The 22,781-nt window shown below is 37.5% G+C and overlaps 1 pseudogene; it reads right to left on the bottom strand.

Moving 5' to 3' along the window:
* Positions 1-14,481: 14,481 nt before the first annotated feature.
* Positions 14,482-22,716, bottom strand: LOC114025079 (annotated as a pseudogene).
* Between the last annotated feature and the right edge of the window lie 65 nt (positions 22,717-22,781).

Raw genomic sequence — 22,781 nt, 5'->3', positions numbered from 1 at the left:
CCTACATTTATGGGTTGTTGTTGTGAGTATGAAATGAGATAGTACGTGTAAAGTGCCCAACACATAGGTGCTTAATAAATGCTTGTTCCCTCATTCCCGTAAAACAAGCGAGTGATCCTGTCCAAAAACCTTCCAAAACTGGAAGGTTAAAAACCTCCACCCTGTCTGACTTCATCTTATACCAAACCTTCAATTATTTTCCATTATAGAAATCCTACCCTAATACCAGCTTCTTTCATTTCAATAACTTATGGTTTCTGATACTGAAAGCAATGAGTAGACTAGCTGGGGAATCCCAAACAAAATTTTATGGGGACTCAAAAAGACACCAACGTCTCTCATGTGGCAATGAAAAGCCATTGAACTTTCCTCTGGCTTTGAAACAGCTATTGCAGCATATCTCTCCTGCGGCATCACAAGGTGGGTGCTCTTGTATCCAAGTTAATCATTCAAATGGTCTTCAGCTGGAATTCTGCACAGCTGCCTTGGATATCAATGTACCTTTCTCTGAAGATAGAGCTCCCTTCAGAGTAGGACTCCAAGACATGCATCTCACAGGTCAGGAAACACTAGCTCAGCATCTACTCTGGGTCATTGTGAAACTAAATTGTCATGGAGTTCCTCAAGTTCTTTCAGCATCCAGTTGGTCCTTTCAATCATTGTGCTTTACTCACTTGCTGAAACTATTTTTACCACACTTATGGAAAATGCTTATGAGAGCAATGGAGAGAAGTCAGCTCTGTGAACTCCTATTAGTGGGCCCTGGTAATCACAGGGACAAATGCCTGGTGGGATGCCACTAATGGGCTAAATTGAATATTACAAGCAGAGAAGCAGCAGAATGAATGTAATAAGCATTGAATAGTACAAATCTGTTTAGTTTATGTACTATATGTATGTTTATACATATATAAACTCACACACATGTATGTATATGGATATATATACATACATACATACATATATATATACATAGATAGAGAGAGAGAGAGAGATCACTTCCATTTAATCAAGGAGAGTTTTATTTATGAAATGAGTGATTTTAAGTAGATTTTTATCTGATACATCTTTCAAAATAGAAGCCAAATTTTGTGCAATCATTTTGGGGGTTAAGGGGAAAGGAGTTAGCCTATTGGTAGTATGCATAAGAGGAAAAGAGGGGAGGGAAGGAATAAGCATTTATATAGCACCAACTGTATGCAAGATGTTGGGCTAAGTGCTTTACAAATATGATCTCATCTGATGCTCACAATAATCCTGGGAGATATGTGTTATTATTACCCCACTTTTACAGATGAAAAAACTGAGACAGACAGACATTAGGACTTGCCTAGGATCACAGAACTAGTAATTGTTGGAGGCTAGATTGGCTCTCAAGTCTTCCTGGTTCCAGCCTCAGAACTCTATCCACTGCACCACCTAGCTGCCTCATAAGCAGAAAACATCCCTAATTTTATAATTGCTTTAACATGTATTGACTTGTATATGATTCTTTTCCTTCCTCCAAAAATACTTAGATACAAAAGCTGAAGTGGGAATTGTTGATAAACAATTTGATACTTTATTTATGCTATTTTGTAAATGGTGCATTTAAAAGAACATTGCCCTATGAGCTTTTGGACTTTAATTTTAGTTCAGACTGTGCCATGTGACTACAGCAAATCACTTCAAAATTTGGGGTTCCTTTTTTAATCTGTAAAGTGAGCAGGTTGAATTATAGATGTAGAGACAAAAGGTCTTTTAGGGATCTCCATCTTTACCATTTTATAGATGGAGAAACCAAGGTCATTAAGTTCAAGTGATTTGCCTAAAGTCATACAGATTGGGAGAGGCAAGACTGGAATTAGAACTCAAGTCCTCTGACTCCAAAACCAGGGGGCTTTTCATTGAAACATGAAGGTCTTTCCAAGGCAATCATCCTAGAATTCTTGTTATTTTTCAGTTGTTTCCTACCCTTTGTGACCCCTTTGGGGTTTTCTTGGCAAAGATGCTGGAGTGGCTTGCTATTTTTTCCTCCAACTCATTTTACAGATGTGGAAACTGAGGCAAACAGGGTTAAGTGACTTGCCCAGGTTCACATAGCTGGTAAATGTCTGAGGTCAGATTTGAACTTAGGTCCTCCTAACTCCAAGCCCAATGTTCTATCCGTTGTGCCACCTAGCTGCACCTCCTCCTAGAACTAAGATTCTCTAATTATTTCATGCATTAGTCCTCTTCTCTGATAAATTTATAGACTCCTTGAGGACAACGATTATATATTCTATTTTTTCTCCCATATCTTCATAGTATCCCTCCCCACTCTCACCATGCTGGGCTCATAACATATGGTCATCAAACAGTTAATCATCAATTCATTGATCTAGAATGGGAGTAGGACTGGGGAACTAAATGGCTTTTCTTCAGTGCATGGACCTAAGCACTTCCTAGGCACAATAGAAGGTTATATGCATGTATGTATGTGTGTATGTATGCTTGCCCTTTTAGCTCCTGGTAATCCTGATTCAACCCCTACAGCATTAGCAATCATTCTGAGTTTACAGACATTCAGAGATGAGGATCAGACTGCACTTTTGGAAAATTTATTACTGGGAGAAGAGCTTGCGTCCCAAGGGCAAGAGTTTTGTTTCTTTTGTGACTAATAACTCAACACGGATGGCAGGCAGGAACACTTTATAAAACATCTTCATTCTTCACAGGTGAGAAAAGTGCTTGCCAGGGTAGGCTGCAGTGTTTCACTTAATTCAGAGGTGATTTGATTACTCTGATTTTTAAGCATTTTAACTTTGCCCCCAACAGTACCCATAGACAGTTGGGAAAAATGAGAAGAGCCTGTGGAAACACACATCTCATTTTATATTGCAGATGTGGTAGTAATTGTACCTTAAGCAGCATTAGTGCTGGTTCTGGAGGAAAGCAGAATTGCATGCAATGAGATTTTGGGGGAAATGGATTTGCTACCTAATAGAAGCACTTTCCTTGATGAAATGGCTAATAATAAGTACATGGGGAGGAAGAGTTATTATTATTTATTAAGTTTCACTTGTTTACAAAGTAACTGAAATAGGCCAATGACAAGTATATGAGGTTTATTTTTCTCTTCATGAACAAAGTTAGACCCATTTCCTTTAGGCATGGATATGGGGGTTGGGGGAACTAAAAACCTTTTTTGCATACCTTGAGATCCCTTTACTTCTATACCTAATGGTCTCATTTAGACACTTACTAGCTCTGTGACCCCGGGCAAGTCACTTAACCCTGTTTGCCTCAGTTTCCTCATCTGTAAAATGAGCTGGAGAAGGAAATGGGAAACCACTCCAGCATCTCTGCCAAGAAAACTCCAAATGGGATCCCAAAGAGTTCGACACAACTGAAAAATGACTGAACAATGATCCCATAGTCCCTTGGATCTCAAAAGGCTAAATATATAGAATCCCCAGTGGATAGCTAAATGATGCCAATAGATTAGACAGATTGAATCACTCAGGAGCAGAGTCAAGCCCATTCAAATTCAGTGTATAGATCACTGGGCTGGTGTCAGAAAGACCTGAGTTCCAATTTGGCCTCAGCCACTCACTAGCTATATGATCCTAGGCAAGTCACTTTACCTAAGTGTGCCTCAGTCAACAGTAAAGTAGGGATAATAGCACCTACATCTTAGGATTGTAGTAAGGATCAAATGAGATAATTTTTGTAAAAGTGCTTAACACAATGCCTGGCATAAAGTGGGTGCTATGTAAATGCTTGTTCCCTTTTTCCCATTTATAGAATGCTTTAAGGTTTAGAGAATACCATACTTCAACAGATTATTTCATTTGAAGCTCAATAATAATCATGTAAGATTAGTAGTACAAATATTATTATTCCCTTTTTACAAATGAGAAGAAACCTGAGGGCTAGGGAGGATAAGTGGGCAAGGACCCAGTTTCACATAGCTAGCAAATGGCAGAATGAACCCAGTCCTCATGATTCTCAGTCCATTAGACATTCCATTAGATATGAAACCAAGTTAAAATGGACTCCCAGACATAATCAACTTATTCTGTCTTTGACAGTGGCACCAAGGAGCATTTTGTGGGACAACAAGATAGTTTAAATTGTAAAGTCATCCTATGCAGTTATAGATATACTCCGAACCTGTCCAATTTCCTTTTAATAACGTATTATGAAACATTTATACATGAATTTATCTAAATCCATTTTGAATATATATATAATATATATATATATATATGTATGTATTTCCCTCCACTAATTGGGGCAATAATTTCATTATATTACCTTCTGGATAGAAAAGTACTTTCCTTTATTTATATTTAATTCCCCAAAGGTGAGCCTCTAGTTTTATTATCATAAGATTGTGTGATTCATGTTCACCCTGTCCATATTCTACGTGATATCAGAGCTTTTAATCATTTCTCCTCTAAAGTCTCCTGTTTGCAAATTAAAGGAATCTATTTTTTCAGTTTTCATGGAATTGTAAATCTTTAAAGAAAATATTCTTTTTTGTGATAATGGGGATCTGCTCTCCATTTTTTTAAGTTACCGCTTCTAAACCAAACTTCCTTTTTTTTCATCTAAAAATGGAAGTGCCTCTAATCACCACATCTTCCCAATGGATGTTCCCCAAGAAAGAGAATGGGAAAGTAGTGGAGGAAGCCCCATATATCTGTAGGGGATTATTGTTGTATTGTTGAAGTGAGAGTCGAATAGTGAGGATTCCACCTTTCATATCCAATTTGGGAAAAGGGGAGACTCATTCTACCTATATTTCTGAAAGTCCCTCACTTATGTGAAAATACGTAGATTACAGTTGTGGGAAGCCCTTCTGGATGGACATCATTTCCTTGGGAATTATTCAAGAATCAATGGCATTGTAGATAGAGAGCTGAATTGGATTCAAGAAAAAGTGAGTTTTAATCTTGCCTCAGATACTTTCTATGTGACTTCTAGGCAAGTCACTTGATTTCTCTGAAGCTATTTTTTCATCTGCAAAATGGGGAGATAATAGAACAAAAGTGAGAATCCCATGAAATAATGCATGCAAAGTGTCTTGCAAAACAAATTGCCAGATAATATCAATTATGAGGATAATGATGTTTTAGGAAACCATCCATATGTTACAACAGAAATATAACCTCATAGTTAAGCACGTGTGTCCTAAATGTTAAATCTCTCAACAATTGGACATTGATTCAATAGAATTATTGGAAAGACTGGCAGAAATGGAATTTAAATGACCCAGACAAAAAGAGATAATGGGTAAATCTCTTAAAAGTGACATAAAAAACCCACTATCCTTTGTACATGTTGGGAAGTTACAAGTCACCCCTGGAGCATCATAAAGCTTTTAACTCTTGACTGGCAAAGCTCACTGAAAAAAAGGCTTAGATCTGAGATTTGGAGGCAGAAGGGACCTCAGAGGATAAATAGTATTCATTTTATAGATGAGGAAACTGAGGCTGAAAGAATTTAAGTGACTTGATAGTTGGGTGACATAATGGATAACGTGCTGGCCTTAGAATCAAGAAGATATTCACCACCAAACATTTACTAGCTATGTGAACCTGGGCAAGTAACTCCAACCCCCTCAGTCTCAGTTTTCTCATTTGTAAAATGGATAATAAGAGGATTAACTTCAGATACTTAGTAGCTTTGTAGACCTGGGCAAGTCACTTAAACCCTGTTTGCCTCAGTTTCCTCATCTGCAAAGAAGGATTATGACTGGATTATTGTAAGGATTGAGATAATAGTTACAAAGCACTTAGCATAGTGCCTGGCATATAGTAAGTGCTATGTAAATATTAGCTAGTATTATTATTGTTAATTTTTAAGCACTGCATGAATGTTAACTACTGTAAGGATACAAGACTTTTTTTGGGTGGGATGGAGGGGGGTGGCAGACTATCCTGCCAGCTATGCCAATTGTAGGGCCAAATGTAAGGGGGCTGATCAATTCTGCCCTGATATGCCAATTGTAGGGACACAGACCCTCCAAGAAAATACTGAGATACTGAAGAAAGAGGGACATGTGCCACCTTGGTAGTATATGTGCATGTATTGTATGTGTATTATATGAATACGTATTATACATATGTATATGTATTATAAATATGTATATAGGTATATGTGGGAATATATCTATATATGTGTGTGTGTATATATACATACACACATACATATATACACATATATACATACACACACATATATACATACACACACACACACATATATATATGTATGTATGTATATATAATTTACTCATGAGACCCAGTCCTGGGGGGCAGGAGGACAGAATGGTGTGATGGATCCCTGTGCCAGCCCCAGGCCAGGTCAGGTATTATATAGAAATAGAACAAAGAAGGCATAGTGCCAGGGATGGCCAGGGTCATGTTAAAGTTCTCCCATGGGATAATTGGAGTTTCTTTTGCAGTTTATATTTGCTCAAGGTAGTTTACACTCTCTGTGAGACTTGAAGTCATGTTCTTGGGCTCTGGCCTATCCCCATAAAACTACTCTTGTTGTTATTGTTATTGTTGTTGCTGTTATTATTTTTGTTGTTTGATAGAAAGTAAATATGAAGTGATACAGCCAAAATTTCTACCCAGTCTCTCTTCATCCAAACCCAGTGTTCCTTCCGCTATATCATGTTGTTGGGCTAGGTAGAAATAACTGAGATTTCCCTCTCAGTTCCTTTGAGCTGTTCCTTTGAACAATGCTAAAGTTACTATCTCACAGCTATATTTTTCCTCCCAAGTTTGATTGGTTAACCCTTTTGCATCATCTAGAAATCAGCCTCGAAACATAAAGCAGTTTGCTCATCCCCACATAAGCACTTGATGAAAGGCAGTGATTTTGAACTTCAGGCCTTAGTGATTGACACCCCTTGAGGAGCAACTCCGGACACTTCCATGGTGTTAGAATGAATACATACTGAAGATTGTATAAGAAGTAAATTCTCTGAGGGAGAGACTATTTTGTTTTTGTCTCTTCATACCATGGACTTACATTAGTGCTTTGTATATAATAGGTTCTTAATAAATACTTAATAAATGAAACAAGCAAAAAACAAAAGACATGTTTTGCTGGAAGTCATATTCATGACCAGGCAGCCACATTTGAAAAATGTAAATGGGAAAAGTAAAGACATAAAGTTGGTTCATTAACTCTAGAGTTAAAATATGCCATTCTGCTATTACCATCTTAATGACCTTCTGAGTCTACTTATTAACTGTGTCACCTTGGGCAAGTCACTCTAACAGAAGCTGTGCTTATTCACAGGAAGATGCTTATATGGCTGGTACTTGAGATATAGGTGGATTCATGCACAAGGCCCTAAAAGTCATATACGTAGACTAAGAGAGTGTCAGATCTGGATAGGACCTTAGAGCACTCTCTTTATTCAGAGGAGAAAATTGAGTACTAGAGAAATAATTTGCCTCCAATCATAGAGTTAGTAAATAGTAGAGCCCAGACTAGAACCCATGTCACTAGGGCTTTTTCTGCTACTTTTCTATGGCCTCTTTTCTGAAAACAGGACAACTGAATTAGAGATCCCTTAGGGTCATTGGGTAACCCGCCTTGATATCAGCATTAAAACACACACACACACACACACACACACACACACACACACACACACACATACCCCACTTTGATAATGTGATGTTCATTGTTGTTGTTCATCCTTCATTCTCTAAGAGAACCAATGACATCACAAAGGTGATGTCAACTTGCATATGGATTGGATTTAAGTGAGGCAGAGATGTGAAAAGCCATCATCCTCACTCTCCTCCAATTATCAGAGTCAAGTGGCAAGACAGAAGTCAAGCCCCACTTGATCTTGATTATAACCCTCCCAAGATAATTTTCCATAATAATGCCAAGGATCCTTAAGAAGCATCTCCTACTTTGCCAAAGTATAGAATTAGAATCAAACCAAAAACGTGATAAAATGACCCAGGAGGAGGTCAGATTGATTCTATCTGTTTTCTGGAAAAGAACACATTGAAGAAACTAGACGGAATTATTTTTAAACCAATGTGACAGGGTTTTTCTCTTTTTAATTTCAGGGTCCTTTAGTGCACTTCAGTTAACCCCAGTACAATAAAATGACAGTTAGAACTGGAATTGATTGTAAAATGTAACCATTTGAACTGTACCCTCTCCAGTCATAAATAGAATACAATTGCATAGAAGATAGAAGATCTTATTACTGTCACTTCTTTTTATGATCCTCTGTGTAGCCATAGACTGCTTTAAGTTTACACATCAGACCTCAGTCTGATTTCCTTCAGTTGCCCCGTACTAGTTTCAGCAGCTGGTTCATTCCGGCACAGAGCCATTTTTTCCCCCTGTCAACTTCTATTAAGTCAAATTAATTCTAATTTCAATACTGACAAAGATTTTGTTTGACAGCCTGTGTGACCTCTGCTTTCCTCACAAGGACATGGTCTTTATCAAAAAATAAATAAATAAAAGTAAACTGTCTTTGGGAAGAGAGCAAAGGAGAAGGTGATGGTATTCTCTTTTTCCGCTGAAGACAGGACAAAGGGATCAGACTTTCACTATGGTATGAAATATGTGAAGCCAGAGGAAAAATAAATTGCCTCACTATAATGGAAGTGAGAGTCTAGAATTTGTTACTAATAGCTCATTTTCTCAGGGGACTTTTAAGAAAGATGTAGACACTTGTTCTTTGGCACAATAATAATAGTAGCTAATATTTATATAGCACTTACTATGTGCCAGCACTGTGCTAAATATTTTATAATCATTAGCTAATTTAATTCTCACAACAACCCTGGGGAATTAGTTGCTATTATTATCCTCATTTTACAGATGGTAATATAAAGGTTAAGTGACTTGCCTAGGGTCACACAGCTAGTAAATGATACCAAATTTGAACTCAGATTTCTTGAGTTCTCTATCCAATGCATCACATAGCTTCCTTTGGCAATGGAGTAAATTCCTGATCTGATGCTGTGGAATTGACTAGGTAATCTCTTGCTGCCCCTTCTAGTTCTGTGACTCAATGGTTTTCTTCTAAAGTGAATCATAAAGATTTTGTGAGATCTATGGTGGAAAAAAAGAGAGAAAGAGATTCTTACCATCACCTATTATAGAATTTAATATTTATTTTCATTGCTCTTTTATTTTAATTTGGTGATTTCATTGGTATGAGTGACTCTTAGTGTGCAAGTTCCCTCCACTGATACAGGTTGCCTACCAAACTGTGATGTAATCCTAGATAATTTCCCAAGACACTGAGCCCTTGGGATTGACTTGCTCAAGGTCACGTAGCTAGTATGTGTTAGATTCAGGACTGGAATCCAGGTAGCCACAGGGCCAGCCATTCATTATGACATGCTACTAAGATACTATCCCTTCATAAAAACTCTATTCAGAAACCCAATTGTCATATGGAGGTGATCCTGAGTTCCTGACTCTAAGCTTTTTTTTTTTTTGCTTGCCGTCCACTGTGCCTAGAATGCTCTTCTTCCTCATATATGCTTTTTGGAGTCCCTCCTTTTTCTTTTAAACTCAATTTAAGCATCACCTTCTATACAAAGCCTTTCCTAACTAGCCCCTTCACCCAGTTACAAATGTTGTCCCTCCAAAAACTACCTGGCACTCATTGTATATTGTATGTATACAAATAAATGTATGTATGTATGTGTATGTGTATATATGTATCCATATATATATCCATCTATGTATGTGTATATATGTATCCACATACATATCCATCTATGTATGTGTATATATGTATATATGTATGTGTGTGTGTGTGTTTGTGTGTGTATGTGTGTGTGTGTATGGGGTGCATGTTTTCTCCCTCAACAGAATGTAAGCTCCTTGAGGACAGGACCTGTTTTACTTTTTTCTTTCTATCTCTAGCCTTTAGCACAGTTCCTGGTGTACAAGTTACCAGTTATGCAGTGTTTGATAAGTATTTGTGGATTGATTGATAATTGGTTGACTCTACCTGCTGTTTTTTTCCATGTGACAATCTGGAAAAAACTTCAAATATTTCTGTCTTAATCTTTCCATCAGGCTGTCTGTTCCTTAGTCATGGCCTTCCTCCTGCCTGGCACCCTCCCTCCTGCTCTGTCACTTCTGTAGCTCTATCCTCTCTCCCTATCATATCTGGAATCTCTATACTTGAAAACTTCTTTTTCTAGCTTACTTCAAAATCCTTTACAATTTCAAGGGTAAGAAGCTAATCAGACCCACTGAACAGAACCCAGCCTTTCCTTATAAAACATATGAGGTGCTCTGATCCAAGTGTCTATGACACCTGAGCTGACCTAGCTGTGCTGACTTTAGGAACTGCCCGAACTTTACCCTGAAACATGGACCCAGAAATCCTAGACCATAGTGAATTTTGTCATGTCCTAATCAATAGTGATTATGTCCTGAGGATCCCATATCCCTAAAGGTATTTCTCCTCTTCTCTTTCCCAGTCCTGTTTTAGAGTATTAGTCTGATTCCAGTGTAAAAGAATCCTTGGGTTGCCCCAATACCCTTTATTTAAGGTAACATGGCACAATGGGAAGAAAGCTGGACTTTTAATGTGAGGACTTGGGTTCAAATCCCAGCTTTGGCACTAGATATCTGCATGACCCTGGGCAAGTCACCTAACCTCTCTGAACCACAGTTTTCTCATCTAGCATGAGATGAATGGTTGGGTAATGTTGTTGCTGTTGTTGTTCCTTCCATCTTTGAAATCTTATGATCTTCCAAATAATGTGGATTTTAGCTAGATTACTCTATGGTCCCTCATCCACTCAAATACTTAGCTATGAAGCTAAGTTCAAAAGAGATGAGTGGCCAAAGTGTTTAGAAAGATGGAAGCATAATTAGAACAAGTATCTTAAAGTAGCTTCTTTCAAGAGGTAGACTGTTTTAATGAGATTTACAGGTTTTAGGATATTTGTGAAACTATGAATAGAAGTGCCAATGTCACCTAAGAAGATGGAGTTAGGAAAAATATTTGAATTTGAGTAAATCTAGAGATAGGAGCTGGACCTGTGGTATAAGGAGCACTCAATGAGGAACTACTTATTACACAACAGACTGGAAACTTCTCTGAAATTTATAAATAGTATTAAACAGATAGTCAGATATTTACAGACAGGTGATAAATAGATAAATAAGGCACTTACTAAATTCTTAAGCAGTGAGGTGGTGCAGTGGATAGAATGCCAGGCCTGGAGTCAGAAAAACTCATCTTTCTATGTTCAAATCTGGTTTCAAATCTGGTTTCAGATACTTGGTAGCTGTGTGATTCTGGGCAAGTCACTTAACTCTGTTTGCCTTAGTTTTCTCATCTGTGAAATGAGTGAGAGAAGAAAATGGCAAACCATTTCAATATCTTTGCCAAAAAACAAAACAAAACAAAACAAATGAGTTTATGAAGAGTTGAATATGAATGAAAAATTACTGAACAAATTATTGTGTATGAGGCACATAGGGAGGTTAAGTAATTGCACAGGTCAACAGTCAGTATATGTCAGAAGCAAGACATGAATCCGGGTCTTCCTGGCTTTCTGAGGTCAGTTTCCTATTATTAACACCATGTTGTCTCTCTTGAACTAATTAAATCCATATTGGAGACAATATAATTTGGAAGGCACCCAAGTATTGATTTTTAAGGTCTCCCCCAAAAAGTGGAAAGTACATAAAACTGGGAAAGATCACAGAAAGAATTTTTGCCAGAAAAAAGTGAAGGGTAACCACCTGGACATTGACAAGTATCAGCCCGTATTTATACTTCCTTGTTTATATAAAATATTTATAAGAATGGTCACAGCACAAATCAAGTTCGTCCTGGATGAAAACTTAAGAAGATATTGGGCAGGCTTTAGCAGATGATTCTGTATTACACATCACTTCATTATATTCATGCAGTTGATTTGGGGACATGAAAAGTACAAAATTTATGTGTTCAGTGATTTTAAAAAGTTGACTCTATAGAACAAGAGTTCTGCCATTTAAAATCTGACAGTTTTTTTTAATCAGACAGTTTCAAATCAGACAATCTCCCAGGCATGTATTAAGATCATGCAAGAGTCTATGCCAATGCAATGAAGATAACTTTGTTCAAATGCCCTCTAAATACAAATGAAACATAAAAACAGGAAAATTTACTTGACCAAGGTATTTGCTAGTGTCACGGAGGATTTCCTGAGCAGAGTCTACTCAGAAAGATACTTTCCCAACAATGATAAGGGTTTATCAAGGGTCCTATCTGCTGATGACATATTTTTGAAGATTATGAACTCCTCTCAGTGAAATTCATAATGATGGAAAAGAGATTGATTAAAACATTCACAATGTAAGGCAAATGAAAAGAACAATGCATGGTACCCATAAATGACAAGCATTTGGAAAGGCAGGCCATTCATTGCATTTAGTGCATTAACATATATGTGTTTATGTGTCTTCAACAGATGCCAGAAATAGACGATAACAGTGTATAGTACAGTATATAGAGCTCTGAGCATGGAATCAAGAACTGATTTCAAATCCTGCCTCATTTGGAAGCAGCCAAGTGACCTTGGGCAAGTCAATTAACTAATCATGGCCTCAATTTCCTCTTCTGTAAAATGAGGAGATCAGACTTGATGGCATCTAAGTCTCTTCTAGCTTTAAATCTATGATCCTGTGAGTCAGGACCAAAATTGAATAGGAAGATAGTAAACAGGATTTCTCTCATAGTGTCTTTTGTCATTGTAACAGGTACTTGGGAGACAGCTTGTCTTGAGAAGAGCTTTAAAAAGTGTATTTTGCTCTACTGAGTCAAATGCTTGGGGAAAAAAAATTGGCAAATAACAGGGTATGATTTTGTGTTCTCCGTACCTCTTAATTAGTTGTATGACTGTAAAAAAGTACTCAATAATGCAGAAAAATATGCTAAAGCCTACGGGTACCTTTCTCATATGATCTACCCAAGCAACTACTCCAGACATAGAAAGGTGAAGAGGTTTTAAGGTAGAAGATTCTATAACACCATGGTGACTTCATAGAAATATTTGAGCAAGAAAACATCTTGAAGACCTAACAGTTCATCAGATATGTCTCCCTCCTTCCCCTCTCTTTCCCCAACTTTATTGAGGTTTGTTTGTTTAAAGAGCCAATCTTGGCGTATTGGTGTCAGGCTTGTCTCTTGACACATACTGGCTAAGTGTCCCTGAGCCAGTCATTAGTCTGGTAGTGCTCTAGGCAGCTCCCTAAAGCTATAAATTACAGAGAAAGTGATGATCTGCATTGCAAAAGACTGTTTCCTCATATAAGTGTTCTCTATATCAGTGAAATCACAGGTCTAACTAACCTTTATCTTTACCCTGATCCCTATCCAACTAATTAATTAATTTGCCAGTTAATTAATTTTGAAAATCATCTTTCTATGTGTAGTAAAATGACTTTAAAAATAAGAGCAGAATCTACAATCTTCTTTGCAGAATTATGAATCTATGGATAATAGTTTCCTTTAAGTCTCAACTTAAAGTTTTCCTAGTTACTAGTGCACCACTTTCCAAAAGTATCTTATGTTCATCCTTTATGTATTCCGTATATATTCTTTTATGTACATACTCATCTCTTTCATTAAAATGCAAACTTCCCTTCAGATGACGGACTGTTCAACATTTACTTTTGTGTCCAGATGGCAGCACAGTATTTGGCACATTCTGAGTGCCGATACTTAGTTGAATATATACTTGTTGGACATAATACTTGTTGAACAATTGATTAAAGAATATTGCATAGATTGTGAGACTCATTTGATGCATTGGGTAGTTTTCTGAACTACATTTCCTTGCCTCTTTCTTATTCTTTGTTAAAAGGAATAGCTTGACAGTTAAGAAAAGAAGAGGTGATGTAAAAAAAAAAAAAAAACTCCACACATGAAAAACCTAATGCTTTAAAAAGTAGAAGAAATAGTGATTAAATATGAATTGCTTATATTATTCACTCGATAATTTGAAGAAAAATGCCATTTGGAGCAAGATTTAAGGATATCTTATACTTTGACATAGATTGATTAACTACTCCTCCCCTTCCCTTTACTTTTTTTCCCTCTTAATCACTGGCTAAATAAACTTTGGAACATCTCAAGACCTACATTGTAGACTCACCTGCCTCCCAGTGCTTGTTCTGACATGGCATGCTGCCTCATTTGGGATTCAACTACACTACTTCATGATCGGCCCTTGTTCTTTGTGAATGGGAACCATTAAGAATCTTCCCAAGTGTTTGTGAAGAGGTTTCTCTTATCATTTCCTCAGGTACATATGGGAATAAAAAAATCAACTGCATTAAATTGGAAATAAGAACAATTTACATTATTTTCTTTTTTTTTTACTTTGAATTGACTTAATCTTTATTTCAAAATAGCATTTATATTATAAACATGTAAAAATCCAGCAAAACCAGAAATATTGAGATTCTTTTTTTCTGGGCTTTCACATTCATTGATTTTTTTTTCAATTCTCAACCTCTTTTCAAAACAATTTACATCATCCCCATTTCCAGTCTGATTACACAAACACATTATGGTAGAAGGGCCTAGAATAAATACATAAAGAAAAGCCAAGGCTGTGAATCTAAGTGTATGCAGCAGGTTCTATCAGGGAAAAAAAAAGGAGCCTTAGGAATGGAATGATTCATAAGTGAAACAGGAATAACTGACAGATAGGAGATTCCTTTCATTCATCTTTGTCTTTTGCTCCATGTTTAAGGATGCATGTGAACTCAATATAATTGAAATTTCCCTTTTTGTCAATAGGCGCTTCTCTATACATCTCATCTACTTCTTCATCTGTAAATCGGTCCCCCATTTTTGTCAGTAGTTCTCTCAGGTAATCTTCCTGAATGGTGCCTGTTGCTTCTTCATCAAAGCAAGCAAAAGTATTTTGAATCACATCTTCAGGATCTGTTCCATTTAATTTCTCACCAAACATAGTAAGAAACATGGTGAAGTTTATTGGACCTAGAGCCTCACTCATCATAGCATCTAGGTATACATCAGTTGGATTCTTCCCCAAGGAAGCAAGCATATCATGCAAATCTTCTTTGTCGATGAAACCATCTCTATTCTGATCAATCATGTTAAAAGCCTCCTTGAATTCTTGAATCTGTGACTAGTCAAACATAACAAGTACATTGGAAGTTGCTCATTGAGGATGCTTCTTTGTGTTCTTCTTTGCCTTTTTGCTCGACATGTTGGATAGTGGATTCTGCTGCCATAGAGAACCAAGAGAAATTCAGGGCTTTCTCCCCTCTGCAAGAGATCAGAGCCGCCTAGTGCCCAACTCCATTATTTTCTTAAAAGTAGAACTTGGATGCTCCAGAAAGAGAGGTTGGGGGAAAATATTGTAGAATTCCTTTTTCATTACAAAGGTGAGTTTCCAGTTTTTCTATTTATTTGCTACATTATAAAGAAAGAAAAGACCACAAGAAGAAAATGCATTGAAGTTTCTAATTCATAACTAAAGGCCACCCATGTCAATGGAAGATGATCAGCACTGATGGTGAGTTTCACTTCTCTAAAGAAGTTAAGCAAAAAAGAAAATAAAGGGGACCAGGAGATGGGCATTGCTGAGTCAAAATCAATAATAGTCAATAAATGTTTATTAAATACCTACTTATGTGCCTAATACTATGCGAAGCAGGGAGGATATAGATACTAAAAAAAAAGAAAAGTAGGTTTTTTTTTTCATTCAAAGAGCCTACAATCCAATGGGGAAGATGAAACACAAAAGGAAGCTGAAAAGTTGGAGGGTGCAGAGAAGGTACCTGACAGGGGAACATGGTTAAGAAGTTAATCAGAGAAATCCCAAGGTATTATAGCCCCTTGAAAAATGAGGAGATGCCTGAGCTGAGGTCTCTTCTTAAGTGGAGGTTTGGAATTCATGGTCCTACCCTTCAATCAGAGAGGCAGGGTGTAGTGATAAGGAAGAGTACCAATACTAAATAGATCTTCCAGGAGGATGAGGTTATCCCAATGTCCTTCCTGGGATATGGTGAAGAGTTCCTCAGAATCGTTACATAATTAGAAAAACAAAAACAGGACAGAAGGAATGGAGTAAGAGGTGTGTGTGTGTGTGTGTGTGTGTGTGTGTGTGTATAAGCAGTTGGGAGTCAAGTAGCACCAAAATGTATCTGACTTACCTTGAATTCCCTGAATTGCTGCAGCACCAGTTGCTGTGCTGAATCATGTGTTCTTCTATATCTACACATTTTTCACTTGTATCTTCTTTCTATTACCTGTCCTTTCCTCCAATTTCAGTTGTGTTAACCTAAAACTGATTGCTGCCAGGTTTTTCTGAAAAAACAAACAAACAAACAAACAACAACAACAACAACAAAAACTCCAGTGAACAGAAAAATAGGGCCATATAAACACATAAAGGGGAAATTATGTGTTTACTATTAACCCCTACTTTGCTCTCATGTAAGGGTAGAATGGCTCTGGAGATGCATTGAGCCTACATTTCCCAGAATGCATAGTCTTATTTAGGTGTAGGCTGAATAGAAGCAGAGAAGTGCCAGGAAGCATGTAGCTACAGCTATTCTACTTTAATGAACTCTTGCTTCCTCCCCAAATACACAGAATAAGCTCCAAATAAGCTTTCTTAAGTCTGTATCAGAGAAAAATCTTACGTATTTGGTGGGGCAGCTAAAACTGTGGTTATAATAACAGTCAAGTCATTCTTTGGGTGTGTCCAGGCATGAGTCAAAATTCCTTTGAGAATAGGAGGTAGGCAGGGAAGTTGAGAGAGAAGAGTAGTGTGCCTCTGTGTGTTTGTGTGTGTGTGTGTGTGTGTGTGTTTACAAGGGTAGATAGGGTGAAATGGGTCAGAAACCATTTGAGTGCCATATGAGTAATAGTTTTAAGCTTTTCATTTGGATGTAATATAGACACAATGCCTGTTTACTTGGATGTTCCATGCTAATTTGGATAATCATATCATTACTTGCACTACCAAATTGAAAATGATTGTGTTTATCCTGGTCTTCAGCTTGATGCCAGAGCTAAAGAAAGACAACTTGTGATCTCTCTTGCTTCTCTAATTTTCCCACAGCACTTTGTCTAGATATCTCCTTGGATGTCATCATAGTCTACCTTTTCATGATCCTTACCTGCTTATATGTTGTAGCCCCCTATTTTCTTCCTCAAGTAAACACATTCATTGAGTCATGGACCATGCTAGTTTTTATTTTCATATCCCCAGTCCCTTACACACATAATTGTTGTTCTGTCATTTGGTGTCCATGAGTTTTTCTTGGCAAAGATACTGGAATCGTTCACCATTTCCTTCTCCAATGTGTCCCAATTTTATAGATGAAGAACTGAGGCAAATAGTGGTTAAGTGACTTGCCTAGGGCCACACAGTTAGTAAGTGTCTGAGGGTGGAGTTGAACTCAAATCTTCCTGACTCCAGGCCTTGTGCTCTATCCACTACACCATCTAGCTGCCCCCTGTACCCTCAATAGGTGCTAGATAAATGCTTGTTGATACTTTGGTCAATGATGAAATTTGCTCATCCATTATTTCAAAGCATTTTTTTTAACAGATGGCAGTGGACCGTATATATTCATAGCTTCCCTAAGGAGAGCTCACAGGGATAGGGTGGCTTCTGTATATAATTTAATTTGCACCTCATCATAGCCATGTAAGAATGGAACAGATAGAATTCTATCCCTTTGAGCTAGGGCTTAAAGGAATAAAGTAATTTGCTTAAGCTAACACAGATGGGACAGAACCACACATACATTGAAGTTTTCTGATCCTTCATCCAATCATCTTCCCATGGCTCTTCTGTTGTAGGCACATTGGCACTGAAGACACATGATTCTCATTACAATTTAGTTTCTGCAGAATTATAGGTAACCTATGTCTATGTCTACATGATGACAAAGTCAACACGGTGCAGGGAAAAGTATATTGACTCTGAAGTCGGAGTACCTGGGTTCAATTCCTGCTTCAATTTTCCTACCTACATGACCTTAGACAATTGACTTAACCCCTTTGGGCCTCAGTTTACTCATTTGTGTAACGAGTAAGTTGGCCTATATTGCCTCTGTGATTCCTTCCAGCTATAGACCTAGTAGCCTGTGAACTGTGGAAAAATTACCATGATTAGATTGGTCAGATGTTTGAATGGACAAGTCATACCCTTCTCTCCTCTCATCAGCTATTACCTTAGTTTAGGTCTTTATCGTCTCTCATCTAGATTATTTATTGCAACAGCCTCCTAACTGATCTCCCTGTGTCAAGTTTCCTACCATTATAATTCACCCTATATACACTGCTGTTGAAGTGATTTTCCTTAAATGCTGATCTGACCTCATGACTCTCCTATTTAGCCAACTGTAATAGTTTCTTATTGCCTATAGAATAAAATGTGAACTCAACCCGACCAGGCACCAACCTACTTTTCCAATGCCATTGGATGTTACTCTTTCTCCTGCACTTTGGGATCTAACCAATCTAGCCTTCTTTCTATTCTTCAACTGCAACATTCTATCTCCTGTCACCATCCCTTTGTGTTGGATGTTCCCCATGCCTGGAATGAATTTCTTCCTCACCTGAACCACATAGGGTCCCACTTTTCCTCTAAGATGCAGCCTAGATACCATATTCTGCATGAAGTCTTTTTTGATCTCCCCCACCTTACCAAACTGCCTTGTATGCCTTGTATTTGCCACCTCCCAGAACAGTGCCTAGCGTATGGTAAGTGATTAATAAATAAATACTTGTTGCTTGACTGATCTGCTAGAGCAAGCATCCTGGTAGTCAGAAAGCCCTATGAAGTCACAGTCCCTAACTTCTTGTGTCTATCAATTGGAAGTACTACGATTATCTATATATACTAAAGATACCAAAACACAACTTCACATTTTCGCCCCCTGCCTTCTTGGTGGTGTGTTTTTCTAAGGCAAATCATCCTGAAATGTAATTCCTGGGCAATTCTTTCAAGAATGTTCAGCCTGTTACAACCTGTTAGTTGCTAGAGTTACCCAGAAGAGTCAAAATGTGTCTTCCAACTCCCAAGCTCGTTGCCTCCTTAGACATGCCTCCTAAAACTGATTAATAAAACCATAGCCATTACCTGGCCCTCCATCCCTTCTTGGCAATGGTAAATGGATTGAACAAGAGGCTGTCAGTTCTGTAGTGAATTAGCCATTCCAACATGGGATAGTTGAATATTTTTGAATGAATCAGAACAATCATACTGCCTGAGTAATTAACAGAGGTCAAGTCTGCTGAAAGTATTGTGCCTATCTATTTCCCCATTAAAACAGCAACTCAAAACCATAGCTACACGGGACAGGAATCTATTCCCAGATGTTTCTGAAACCTGACACCATGCAAATATCTTAGTAACTTAATACTAGCATACATTCAGCAGATTCAAAAGCAGCGTCTTCTCAATTGCTCCTAACTTAATTAATATTTTCATAATTAGCCAGGAGACTTCCTGAGTGAAGATGAGATATTTGGATACTTTCAGCTATTAGTGAATTATCTGGGCACCAAAATATCCTTATGTTGCTTTTAAAGAGAAAAAAAAAATGTTACTTTCATCTGCTTCTAATTCAAAACTAGACAGGATGAATTTGCTTTAACTTTTTTTTAATCACCTTTTGGCTGAGATCATACCATGGAAAAATTTAATCCCAAAGTATAGAATTTTGGGACATTCTAAACAAGTGGAAAGGGGTTAGGGGAAATAAGGAGAAGATGTCTAGTTGAAATCTGTAGATAATATAACTTAGCTTATTAGGGTTTGCTTCTGCAGCTATTGTCAAGTGAAGATTTTGGCAGTGGATGAAGTCACCAAGGGGCACTCTTGCAATATGTATACTGGAGAAGCTCAGTGAAATTTGATCAGTTTGCCATCCATGAAACTAGTGGCCATATTTCTCTGCCTTGCCTGAAATGGGCCCAATGTCAAGGAAAGTAAAGTGAATAGTGCGAGAGATGGGGCTTATTTATGATTTATAAATTTTAAACTTCAATTCAATTTTATTCTCTGAGCCCCAGGGGTCATAATTATTGTGTTCACCTAAATCTGAAGGGGTAGATGAGATTCTCCACCTTATTTCAATAGGCCGTGCTATATATAGAGTAGATCAAGTACTAGAGTTAGAATGGAAAGACCTGGGTTCAAAACCTGTCTCTGCTACTTTCTACCTGTGTGGGTCTTGGACAAGTCACTCAGAATTGCCTAGTTAGAAAGGACTGACCTAGTCTTTACTCGAAAATGAATTCCCGCTATAACATATCTTACAAGTGGTTATCTAATTTTGCCTGATGGCCTCCAGTGAGGAGGAACCCATTACCTCCCAAGGCAGCTCATTTCACTTTTGATTTGTTTTATGGTAAATAATTTTTTTACATTGAACCAAGATCTGCTTTTCTGTAACTACCACCCATTGCTCCTTCTGATCCTGGACCATCTCCAGTCATCTTGACTTTTGTCTTGCCACTGAACACTGATGACTCTGGAGGACAGACTAAGGCTGATGACTTTGTACGACTCTGCCTAACTTAAATTCAATTCACAGGAAAGTCAGGACATCAGCCTCATGATGTCATTGGTCTTCTTTGAGAATGAAGGATAAACAACAACAACCCATTGCTCCTACCTCTGCCCTCTGGGGCCAAGCTGAATGAAATGAAGCCCTCCTCATATAATAACCTTTGTCATACTTGAAAACAGTTATCACATCCTCACTAGATTCTCTTCTTTTCTCCAGGCCACGCACCTCTAGTTCCCCCAATAAACATTTAGTTAATTCGATTTAAACAAAAGAAAGAAGAAAACCAAATTGCTACTATTAAAAATGAAAAGGGTGAATTCACCACTAATGAAGAGGAAATTAAAGCAATAATTAGAAGCTATTTTGCCCAACTGCATGCCAATAAATCTGACAATCTAGGTGAAACGGATGCATATTTACAAAAATATTAAAAAAATAAAAAATATGAATTGTCCAGATTAACAGAAGAAGAAATAAAATACTTAAATAACCCCATTTCAGAAAAAGAAATTGAACAAGCCATCAATGAACTTCCTAAGAAAAAATCTCCAGGGCCAGATGGATTTACAAATGCATTCTACCAAACATTTAAAGAACAATTCATTCCAATGCTATAGAACTATTTGAAAAAAATAGGTGAAGAGTCCTACCAAAATCCTTCTATGATATAAATAGGGTGCTGATATTTAAACTAGGAAGAGCCAAAATAGAAAAAGAAAATTATACACTAATTTTCCTAATGAATATTGATGCAAAAAATTAAATACAATATTAGCAAAGAGATTACAGAAATTTGTCATGAGAATAATACATTATGACCAGGTGGGATTTATACCAGGAATGCAGTAATTATAAGCAGTGTCTATCTAAAACCATCAGGAAGCATCATATGTAATGGAGATAAGCTAGAAGTATTACCAATAAGATCAAAAGTGAAACAAGGTGCCCATTATTACCACTATTATTCAATATTGTACTAGAAATGTTAACATTAGCAATAAGAGAATAAAAAGAAATTGGAATTAGAATAGACAATGAGGAAAAAAACTGTTACTCTTTGCAGATGTTATGATGGTGTACCTAGAGAATCCTAGAGAATTAACTAAAAAAAATACTTGAAATAATTAACAACTTTAGCAAAGTTGCAGAATATAAAATAAACCCACATAAATCATCAGCATTTCTATATATTACTGACAAAGCCCAGCAGCAAGAGACAGAGAAATTCCATTTAAAATAACCATAGACATTATAAAATATTTGAGAGTTCTACCCGCCAAGACAAATGGAAGCACTCTATGAACACAATTACAAAACACTTTTCACACAAAGTCAGATCTAAACAATCAGAAAAATATCAATTGCTCATGGGTAGGCAGAGATAATACAATAAAAATGACAATTCTACCTAAATTAATTTACTTATTCGTACCATACCAACCAAACTACCAAAAATTATTTTATACAGCTAGAAAAAAATAGTAACAAAATTCATCTAGAAGAACAAAAGATCCTTAAGGTAATAAGTGACAGAGGTTGGACTTGAACCCAGTCCCTCTAAATCAAATGTTCTTTCCACTGTACCATGATGCCCTGCTTCTCATGGGATTTGATATTTGTTGTTTGTCCTTTGTTTTTGAAGAGGACCAATGACATCACAGGTGATGTCTTGAGTAGTGGATGAATTGGATTTAGGTGAGGCTAGTTTGCACAAAGTTCTCAGCCTCATTCTCTCTTCCAGAGTCATTGAAGTTCAGCGGCAAGAAAAAAGTCAAGACAACTGGTGATGGTCTGGGATGCAGTGGATGACCTTGGCATTTTTGATGTCTGACCAAGCCCTCAGCACTCCACAGTTCCTGCTTCAGCCACTCCCATGGCCATTGGAACAAATTGTTTTCATCTGCCCATCCCACTGGGGGGAAGTCTTCACATGTATGGGGTAGACATCCCCCTAACTCACCAACAAGTTTGAAGCTTGTTGGTTACCTCAACCTGGTTTTGCCCATCTGCTGAGATGGTTTTACTAGGGTATGGTCACTGTGCATGCTACAGCTTCCTGGAGCCACAGGCAAGAATTGGGTGAAGGTGGATGGAAAGAAGTAAGTATATGAAAAGAAGGAGGGGAGACAGGGAGAAGGAGAAGAGGATAGAAAGGGGAGGGGGGAGAGAGAAATAGAAAGGAGAGAGAGAGAGAGAGAGAGAGAGAGAGAGAGAGAGAGAGAGAG

Source organism: Vombatus ursinus, unplaced genomic scaffold, assembly GCF_900497805.2.
Source record: "Vombatus ursinus unplaced genomic scaffold, bare-nosed wombat genome assembly UNPS02014826.1, whole genome shotgun sequence".
Lineage (NCBI taxonomy): Eukaryota > Metazoa > Chordata > Mammalia > Diprotodontia > Vombatidae > Vombatus > Vombatus ursinus.
The sequence above is the reverse complement of the archived record's forward strand: the minus strand, read 5'-3'. Positions and strand labels throughout refer to the sequence as shown.